Source organism: Pan paniscus, chromosome 16, assembly GCF_029289425.2.
Source record: "Pan paniscus chromosome 16, NHGRI_mPanPan1-v2.0_pri, whole genome shotgun sequence".
NCBI classification, from domain to species: domain Eukaryota; kingdom Metazoa; phylum Chordata; class Mammalia; order Primates; family Hominidae; genus Pan; species Pan paniscus.
In genome coordinates this window covers 11,845,686-11,856,686 of record NC_073265.2, presented here as the reverse complement: position 1 = coordinate 11,856,686, position 11,001 = coordinate 11,845,686, and the positions used below count along the sequence as shown (strand labels likewise).

Here is an 11,001-nt window from a genome sequence, read left to right as displayed (position 1 = left end):
AGGATTAAATTGAAGGACATCTAAATGTATAAATACAAATTCTCCTTATAATTTAACTTGGGAAGAAGAGTCGGTGTGTAGCGGCACTTCAGTTCCAAGGCAAACATGAATCCTCTCACTTCCCTTCTGAAACCTTCCACTTCCCTTCCCTCTTCTTTATGGTTCTTTCTATGGCCAATATCATTATCTTGCCCATTTGCTGTCCAAAGTCCCTCATGTTTACCAGAACAAAACAAAAATAAGCAACACTTCTCTTTCCAAATCCCTACCTTATCTCCTTTCAATAGAATTTTTATCTGATGAATAATTCACGTTTAGTTTGGCCAAGAAAAATACTACAGTACCACCTGGGTAGAATTTGTAGTTTAAAATAATTTGCTACTCAAAATAGTCTTTGCTTATAGAGGAGCATGCCTCAGTTCTAGGTTTATTCTTTGCAACCCCAACACATCCTATGCTGTGTTTTCATGCACACTAACACACACACATTGTGGTAAAATCAGAACTAAATAAAAACAGCCATTCTTTCAGGAGAATACAATAACTGGCTCATACACGCAAGTCACAAATATAACAGTAAGGAGAGCCTTTTAGACTTTATTTCTGGCAAACCACTTGAGCCAGAGCCCAGAAAAAAAAATGCCATTACATTTTTTAGTCTACTATTTCCTGCTAAAATTATTTCAAATAATAAATGTAAAGGAAGCCACCAAATTGATTTCTTCATCCAGTTTGGGGATTTTGACCAACTTCTATATGACCATACAATCAATCATGACTCCCATTATGGATGTCCAACCTCACTCTTATCGTAGCTAAGTGGTTCAGTTAATTCATTCTCAAATCAATATTTTTGTTATAAACCATCACCTCAGGCTCTTATAATTTTATCCTGTTTCTCTCCATTGTCATCAATGTTTTCTGGTAAATTTCATAATTCCCCAGAGCTTGAACTTGCCTCAACAGTGGCTCCATTTTTAATTGCTAACATTATTAGAGAGATGGACTTCATTATTGAAAATTGAAACAGACAAATAATGAAAGTTATTAATTAAAGTGAATTTGCAAGATGTTAAACATATCGACATGTAGTAGACATTTAATAAATATTTGGTGAATGTATAAATGAACTAATGAATAAATGAATGAGAAAATATTTCTAGGCTTTTATGTAAAGAAATGATACTTTGAGGAGGAGTATGCCTTTTTCTTACCTGAGCATAACCATCCACTTTGACAATGCCCCTCTGGTTTTCCTTTATAATTATAAATATATTCCAGTTTGAATTATGCATCAGAAATTTACTTCTCTCCATTTGTTCAAACACCACACTTAGATCAGGCAGAACTTACTTTCTGCAAACCGCATGCTCAGGCCTTGTCGAAATTGCACACAGTTCTGTGCATACACAGAAAAGAGAAGATCCTGTGGCACTGAGCTTGGAATCAAGCTTCATTCTTGTACTTGACACGCCACAACTCAGCACCTGTGCTGATATCCAAATCTTTCCTTCCTGGAATCTTTGACCAGGCTTACTGATCTTTTCTTCCCAGACTATAGGTCTAGACTCTGGGTTCTCCATACCTCTCCTCCGGGTTTCTGATCCGTTGCCTGACTTCCCCATTGCCTGCCTTAGCTGCTGACACCCATTGTGCACATTGACTGCTCCACGATCAACTAACTTCTATGAGCCAGAAATCTTGACCTAGTCCAAATTTCAAAACCAACCTCCTCATCCTATTATGTGCTTTTGCCATGTCCAATGCCACCTAGTATTTTAGCTGTTCATGAAAGGAAAACCAGGGCAGATGCACTGCCTTTATGAGTTAGTGCCTGAACTGGCCTTTCTCTTGTCTACAATAGAGTTGCATTTCTTTCAACCCCATTCCCACCCTTACTACAATTTCTCAGTAGTGAACCTTGCTTTCTCAGTAGTGAGCTTTGCTTTCCCTGAGCTTTGCTTTCTCAGTTTTCTCAGTTTGATGAACCACTTATTCAGGTCTTTCCAGTTCCCACCAGCCTCCTTTATTTCCCAATTATGACTTTGTCCTCCTTTTTGGCCAGTGATTCCTTGGACTGGTACAGTAGTGAAAACAAACAAATAAAAATAAGCAAGCAAACAAAAACAAGAAAGAGGCAAAAAATGCTTTTTTTTCTTGGATCAAAACATCTCATACTTATAACCTGCATAGATAATACCAACTAGGCACAATTCCACAGAGATCTCCGGTGTGAAAAATGCTTTTGCTGCAAAGGAGGGGGAGTGTGATTGTCTTCAATTCCTCATGTTCTGAGAGCAGGTACTGCACTTTAGTGCAAATTAGAAAATTTCCCTGTTCAGGTGGATGATTCCAAAAAAAAATACTCGCTCTGAGTGTTTGATGCATCGCAAGTTGACCCAATTCTAAACAGAGCCCAGACTACCCTGCCACACCCTGGGCTAAGTACTTCCTAATTACAGTTAAACTTTCGTGTGATATCTAGAAATCCAGAATCCAGTAGAATAACATTCTAAAGTATAATAGAAGTTATAAAATGTGCGTGTGTTCATGTAAAGCAGGCCTCTTGATTTTCCGTTTTCCTTCCCCTTAAATTCTGATTACTTATTGCTCCTTGTGGCAGACTATTTTTGGAAAAGGCACAACAATTGCTTCATATTTAATACTGAACAGGAAAGGTGAGATGTTGACCTAAAATTTTTATTTTTCTGTGTACATGTCATTACATATTTGTCTAAACCCCTAGGATATACAACTCTAAGGGAACCCTAAAGTAAACTCTGGGCTTTGGGTGATAATCATGTGTCAGTATAGGCTCATGGATTGTAACAAGGGTACCACTCTGGCCAGAGGTGTTGATAATGGAGGAGGCCAGGTGAGGGGGACAGGAGGGATATATGGGAAATCTCTGTTTTTTTCTGTCAATTTTGCTATGAACCTAAAAGTGTCCTTAAAAAATAAAGTTTTTTAAAAATGTTTTAAATTATTCTCATTCTGACCATCTAATTCCTAACAAAAGACAAGCATGGCTGGAAAATGACATGGAAGGTGCAGACAAACACACAGGAAGAAAGCGTGCTTGCTGCAAGTTTCTATGTGTCTACTTGAGAATTTCCAGATGCAAACGAAAAGAGAGATTGCAGACTAATCAGATGAACTCACTTTATTTTACATTTTTACAGTTGCTGTGTATTCTTCCCCTCAAAGTAAGAAAGAAACCCTCATCAGTGAGAAGCGGGAGTTTGGAAGAGGAGTGATATAAAAATCCTAGATAACTGACTTCAAGTATTCCGATTTATAGTGTTTCAAACTGTTGCAAGCATTTTTCTCTTTTCAGATAGAGCAGACTGAAGACTGATTTCCATCCAAATTTTGAAAAATAAAGCTGATCCTCCAACAGGGTGGGAGAAGAGAGAAAAATTCTTGTTTTATAAATTGGAAGGTGTATGACAAATGGAACAGTTCTAACCAATGATTTTTTTTGCACTATTTTATATTTGGTATTACAATATGGAAGTGTCTTGTCCTTCACATGCAATTAGTGCCGTGGGAAAGTTGCTCTGCGATTTCTACTCACATTCCAGTCTTTGAAGGGACTCAAGACAAATGTGACCCATGTGACTCATTTTACACTGCTGAGAGAAGTGGGCTGTCCAAAATCCATCCTTAGATTTTGAGAGCCATGATTATAAAAAGTCACATGAAAACAAATACTTGAGAAAGACTTCCCTAGAAAATGTATCAATAATTGAGAGAAAGAAAAACTTTAAAATCAAACACCATAATTAAAGTGAATAAAGTACACATTTAAGCATGATTCATAACTGAATTACAAAAATAAATGTCATCATAGTTTTATTGCTTAATCAATTTCCATACTCAAGTACATTAATTCCCACCTTCTTTTTGTGTGACTTTTTTTTCCTTTGAGGCAACTTAATCTTGATGTTTTTTCAAATTTATTCTATTTATCTCATTTATGTAAGCTCATGAAAATATTATTTGGTATTTCTGCTCCAACAGATATGAAAGAGAAGGAAATACCAAAAAGAGGACCCTTAAAAGGAAAACAGAAATCAAAGCAAATAACCAAGGAAAAAAAAATATTAATGCTTATGATAATTAAAAAAGTAAATAAAATAAGAAACTAGCAAAAACTCCTCAGTAGAAATTATTCCCAAATTGCTCATTATCAAGGGCTTACACACATTATCGAAATCCATTTAGTCAAAGGGTACAAGTAAGCCTTTGGGGGTGATGGAAGTGTTTTGTGTCTTGATGGTGATGGTGATCTTACAGGCATGTTAAATGGTCAATATTCATCAAACTGTACACTGGATGCAACCTATTACACATAAATTACACCTCAATAAACTTATTACAATAAGAAAGCAAAACACTTCTTTGTGGTGCTTAGATAAAAGTTAAATGCACTGAAAATAAATGAACTATGAGTGGTAGTAAATATTCACATTTCACAAAAGCCATTGCTTTAAATGTACACTTACACTCCAATATTTCTCAGTGAGAGGTTTCAAAAATCGTGACATGTAATAAATGTGAGGTATCATAGGCACCATATTCATTTGCAATCACAAGGACAAGCAGATGTAGTAGTTTTTGACTTTTTGTTATTTCATCTATGTATCAGTCTGTTTTCACGCTGCTGATGAAGACATACCCGAGACTGGGAAGAAAAAGAGGTTTAATTGGACTCACAGTTCCACATGGCTGGGGAGGCCTCAGAATCATGGCAGGAGGCGAAAAACACATCTTACATGGTGGCAGCAAGAGAAAAATGAGGAAGAAACAAAAGCAGAAAACCCTCATAAACCCATCAGATCTCGTGAGACGTATTCACTGTCACAAGAATAGCACAGGAAAGACCAGTCCCCATGATCCATTTACCTCCCCCTAAGTCCCTCCTACAACACGTGGGAATTCTGGAAGCTACAATTCAAGTTGAGATTTCGGTGGGGACACAGCCAAACCATGTCAATCTACAACTTAGAGTTCCATCCTCTCAATGCTGGAAAAGTTGGAATGTTTCCTATTTTATGGTAGAATAGAGTCTACGGATTGGAAGATAAGACACTAAAGTGCATTAACCATCAAAAACTGCGAAGGAGGCCGGGCACCATGGCTCATGCCTGTAATCCCAGCACTTTGGGAGGCCGAGGCGGGTGGATCACGAGGTCAGGAGATCGAGACCATCCTGGCTAACACGGTGAAACCCCGTCTCTACTAAAAATACAAAAAATTAGCCGGGCGTGGTCACACACGCCTATAGTCCCAGCTACTCGAGAGGCTGAGGCAGGAGAATAGCTTGAACCCAGGAGGCAGAGGTTGCAGTGAGCTGAGATCACACCACTGCACTCCAGCCTGGGTGACAGAGCGATACTCCATCTCAAAAAACAAAACAAAACAAAACAAACAAACAAAAACAAAAACCGCGAAGGGTCTGAGAGTTCACCCTTCTTGCAAACTAACAAGTTAGCCTGACAAAAGTTTCATGAATGCTGGTAGAAGACACTAGACTCCTGGGTCACAGACAAAGAATAGTTTGGTACTCACGACAATAGCAGTAGCAAAAGTATTAGCATTTTTTTGTACCAGTTAACCAGGCCTCCATTTTTGCAATGTGATGCAAAGAGAACCAGATGGTACCTACATGTTCAGTGATTGTGCTATAGAAGAGGAATATTGAATTTAGGGAATCTGAATCCTTTATAATGGGCAGTGAGCATGCCTGGCCTTTGCTCCAGAGAGAGACACTGGCTCTATGTTCCAAGACTGTTCACAACACAAATGTCCCTGAAAAGATAGTTCAGAATGAAGGACAGTTAGTCGCTCACTCACAAGAGATACAGAAATACAAAAAGTCTGTGGAGAATTGGTCTCCAACAATAACAATTCAATCATTAGAGAAAGTACTTCAAGGTACCAAGAATTCTTCAAAGAAAATGTTGGCTAATTTATTAGAAACCTCTGCTTTTCCAGGTCCAAGTTTTACATTAATACATGTATATAAAAGTGTATACATTTTCTCAATTTGAGTCAGAATACCAAAAACTACACAACAACGTTTGTATTAATTAACAGAAAACTGACGTGGCAAGGATTAGCACACTACATGCATGTGCTCGACCTTCTTGTAAATCACCTCATGTAATCAACGACAATCCAACTGTTACCATCTATTTCAAATGATGAGTTCTTGTCCATGAAATTTATTTCTTATTTATCAAGGTAACAGGAGTAGAAATGAATCAATCTTCAAACCAGCTGCTCATAATCACAAAGTACATTTTATTAACGTGCTAGAAGAACCAATATTGGAAAGTTTTATTTGGCTTCCAACTTGACCCTACTTAGAAATAAGGTGACAGTATATTCCACTTCAAAAAATATATATTCCCCATCAGCTCAATAGCCCAAGCCAAAATATACATCATCCTAGATTCCACTCTCCTTGTTACTCTTCTCACATGTGGTCAGTTGCCCACCTCTGCCATCTTTGTTTAATAAATAGTTATAATTTCTGCTTCTGAGGAAGACCGTGCCTTTTATTTGTATCAACTGCACCTCCCATTATGCTGATGTGTAGTAAGCACACAATAAAGGTTTGTGAAATGAATAGATCTACAGCTTTATCAATGTCAGAAAACAATGCACATGGGAATATAAACTGGTGCATCCATTATGGAAACCCATATGGAGATTCTTTAAAAAAATTTGAAAAGAACTACCATATGATCCACCAATCTCATCTCTGAGCATACCACATATGTCCAATGGAAAGGAAATCCATGTGTCAAAGAGATATCTGCACTCCCATATTCATTGCAGCATTATTCATAATAGCCAAAAGATGGAATCAGCCTAAATGTCCAACAATGGAGGGATGGATAAAGGAAATGTGATATATATGCACAATGGAATACTATTCAGCCTTAAAAAGGAAACGCTGTCATTTGTGAAACATGGGTGAACTTGGAGGACATTATGTTAAGTGAAATAAGCCAGGCACAGAAAGACAAATATCACATGTGGAATCTAACGAAGTTGAACTCTCGGAAGCAGAAAGTAGAATGGCGGTTACAAGGAACTGGTGGGGAGAGAGGTGGAGGTTGGAGAGATGTTTGTCAAAGTATACAAAATTTCAACTGGACAGGAGTAGTAAGTTCAAGAGTTCTATTGTGCAATATGGTGACTACAGTTAATAACAATGTACAGTATTGTATTCTGGAAAATTTCTAAGAGAGTAGATTTTAAGTGTCCTCACCACAAAAATCATAAATATGCATATGAAAATTAGCTACATTTAGCCATTCCAAATATATGCATATTTTAAAATATTACATTGTACACAAGAAATGTATACAATTTTTGTTTAATTTTTTCAAATAAGCTTTTTTAAACAGAAAACACCATTAAAAATGAAAAGGAAATTGTAAAACCACAGGGCACAAAGAGAGATATGGAAAAAATTGATTTTTCCTGGCAAACATGGGTTTTATCTTTCTAACAATTATGGATATTTTCACATAATGGATAATACAGGCATACATTTTGTGTACTGGTAAACACAAACCCCATTCAAAATGGTGAAATTTTTTCCTGCAGCTCCTGTTAGCAATCTGGTTGCACTTATCTGTTAAACATTAGTTTCCTAGAGAAGAAGATACTATCATTTCAAACTGCAACAAACAAAATATTCTACAGGACATATAAATCCTGTATAAAACCTGAACTTTGAGCTATGAAATTCTGGTGGCTTTCTCAACCCAGTCAGTTTGACACTGTGAAATCTAAGACTATACCCGAAATGCTCATTCATTTTGAGGTATGTGTGTTTATTTAGGGCTATTTTGCTTTTAACCAAGTGGTTATCCTCAAAATATACAGCTTCTGTCGGGGAGGATAAAAGGAGGAAAATCAAAGTTTAATCTCCAGTTCTCATGGGAGAAATCTGAAGAGCAGTTGTCCTCCTTTAAAAAAAGTTAATAAAAAATGTTTTCATTAAAAGATAAGATCCTGGCATGTTAAGACAATTTAACTATTTTAATCTAATGCAATAATTTCCTCTAAAATAGATACTGTGTTTGCTATCCAGTGGGCAGTGGTTTGGGAGAGTATTTCTGAAAGATCCTTTGGTTAGTAGTTGCCTAGGACAGAATTTACCTCGGGAACAATACTCACACACAGTGACCATTCCCACTATTCTTTTGACTACACAGCTTACACTAAGGTAATAAAAAGACCAGCTATGTTTTCAGGATGCAGTCAAGACCCCATCCAAAAATAAAATAAAACTTACATTTTAAATTAACTTAAATGCCTATATTTTATTCAATTTGCTTCTTCAGTGCTAATGTTCATCTGTCAAATAAAAACTGTACAATGTTTACAGTACAAATAAGAAGAAAATGAAGCACAATGATCAGGAAGCATCTTCAGACAAGTTACATTCGTAACTCCAACCATATCATAAAATGTTTGTAAATTAATTTTTCAGGTTTTGATGCACTTTTCCAACATATATGTCTAATTTTTGTATTTTAAATCACATGAGCACTACAGGAACAAATATAAATAAATAAAATAATCTTTCAGCCTACCTACCCTGACTTCATACCCCCAAACACTTTTTTCTACACATTTGCATAGAAAATACTAGAATGTTTGAGTGTCTATTATATAGAGTATCATTTATTGAACAGAAAGAGCTACCAAGTGAAATGGTACACATTAGAAGAGAGTGATTTTGCAATTGCTGGATCACTTGACTGTGACTTGAGAGGAGGTTTCTAGAAGAAATTCAAAGTTTAGATGAATGCCTGAGGGTAGTCTCTTCTTACCTTAATCTACATGTTTCTAACCCATCATTATCTCAAAGTTATCACACACACACACACACACACACCACAGTTTCTCGACTTCACTGAAACCCACTGTCCCCTAAGGATACTGCTTCTCCTCTCAAGCAGGGGCTGGGATATATTTTCCATCAAACTCCAAATATCTCAGTATCAGAACCAAGGCAACGTCCTCCTGACTACCCAATGCCACTTGCAGACGAATGACTGCACTCTCTTTTGTAAGTTGCTCCTTTGAGTAGTTGACAATAAGATCTTCTTCTCCCTCCAGTCCTCACTTAATCATTTGGTCACTCCTTAAAGAATTTAGCACTCAACTCATAGTCTCCTTTTCACCCAACCCTACCACCATGCTAAGCAGATTTAACATCACTTGGATGCACCATCAACACCTCGCCCAGCAGTTCCTTACCCTGATACCCACTGATAGTTGTCATCATTCACCTCAAGCACCAACTTCCACAGTCACACCATGAATTTGGTGAACACTGGAAACTGCACTTCAGATAATTCTGCAATAATATAAATACCTTCACAAACACCACCACCACCATCTTCAACTTCCCTTTCCAATGGCCTTGTTTTTGTCCCCTCATACAACACTTCTACCTATCAAGAACTGCAATCCAGTGACACTTCAACTTTCTCTACATTCATCAGCCTCCTCAGCTCTCCACATCTCTCCATCAGTACAATGTCACCTCCCTGCCCCGTGTCCACCTCCAACTCCTGGCTTCGTATTTTATCTGGCCTATTCCTATTCATCCTTACTCATACCGCTTTCTTAGAAAGGGGCTATCCAGACTTCTAAGCTAGATGAAGTTCTTCTGTTAAGCCACCTTGTAAGTTCTTTGTGCTTTTCTTAGCTATTATTCAAACACAACAATGATCATATTGCAATTAATGTCATTGTGGATTTGAACATGGAAGGTCTGTTTTATCCTAGATTGTAAATTGGTTAAGAGCAGAGATCATGACTGTTTTACTCTCAATTACATATGTCAACTAACACCATGCCTGGCATATAGAAGGCACTCTAGGAATATATGTGGAGTCACACACACACACACACACACACACACACTTATGCATACACACTCATACACTTACCCGTGAAGATTTCTTCCAGTAAATGGGTATCTGTATTATGCAAGCAACACGAAATCAAAAAGAACATTTTGGGGTTTTTGCTGCCTAACACCAAAACTAATTGCAGCCACTCTTCAAAAAAATGCAATAACTTTATAAACAGCCACATCCTGATTCTTACGGTAGAAAGCTCTCCATTCTCTGCTGAATATTCATCCATTGGGAGGGACACTAGCCTAGAAGCTCAGCACTTTCTGAAAAGAGAAGCAGCAGGAATAGAAGATGTGCGGAGAGGAAAGAAAGTCAAAGGCAGGCTCCTGCAATGCCAAGGTGCCAGGAACAATGGTGCAATCCCCAGCTGTGTAACACAGGATGGAGGAGGGAGATCTCACTTTTATTGTAAATAGCAGAATTCTTTAAAGGTAGCTACATTAGCAATCAGATCTCAAAGATGCTGGAAACACAAACACCCCCTTTCTCATTAAGGGTAGGGGGATCCAGCATAATTTCTCTGGACCAGGAAGATGGAGGAGTCTTACTTCTCTTGCCTTCCAACTGCATCCCCCACTCAATCCTAGATTGCACAAGGAAGTCAACACTACCTCCCCCAACATGCTCCAAATCCCTCTCTTCACAGCATTGTCAATTGAATCTCTTCATCCAATCTTGGAAACAGTCTGGAAAAAGAAGCAGAGGAGAGAAGAAAGGGGAAAAGTTCAAAAGTACTTTAAACTCTGCCAAAAAAAATCAATTAGTACCAATATACACAGAGAAATGAATGACAGAAGTCATCGCAGCAAGGTATTTCCTCATGACTCCTTCAACTGGCCAGGGCCAAACCAAGGTGTGCAAATAATCTGAGCAACTGTACACTTTGGCACACCTTTGCTATGTATACATACCTTCAATATGTATTTACAGAAGCTGGAAATTGCACAGGGCAGGACCAGGAAAGAACGGGCAGAAATGTTCAACTGCATGGCCAATGTCCTGAGCTTTAGCCCCAGAGTTGTGTGTCCTACTCTGAAGCCCT

The 11,001-nt window shown here is 37.8% G+C and overlaps 1 long non-coding RNA gene across 1 annotated transcript in view; it reads right to left on the bottom strand.

Annotated features, from left to right (window-relative positions):
* Nucleotides 1-8,125: 8,125 nt before the first annotated feature.
* The window catches only part of LOC117975974 (uncharacterized), a 44,141-nt gene continuing 41,265 nt past the window's right edge, over nt 8,126-11,001 (bottom strand). The window contains exon 3 of the long non-coding RNA XR_004666441.3: nt 8,126-10,645. This is a non-coding gene — a long non-coding RNA (uncharacterized LOC117975974). The remainder of the gene's footprint in view (nt 10,646-11,001) is intronic.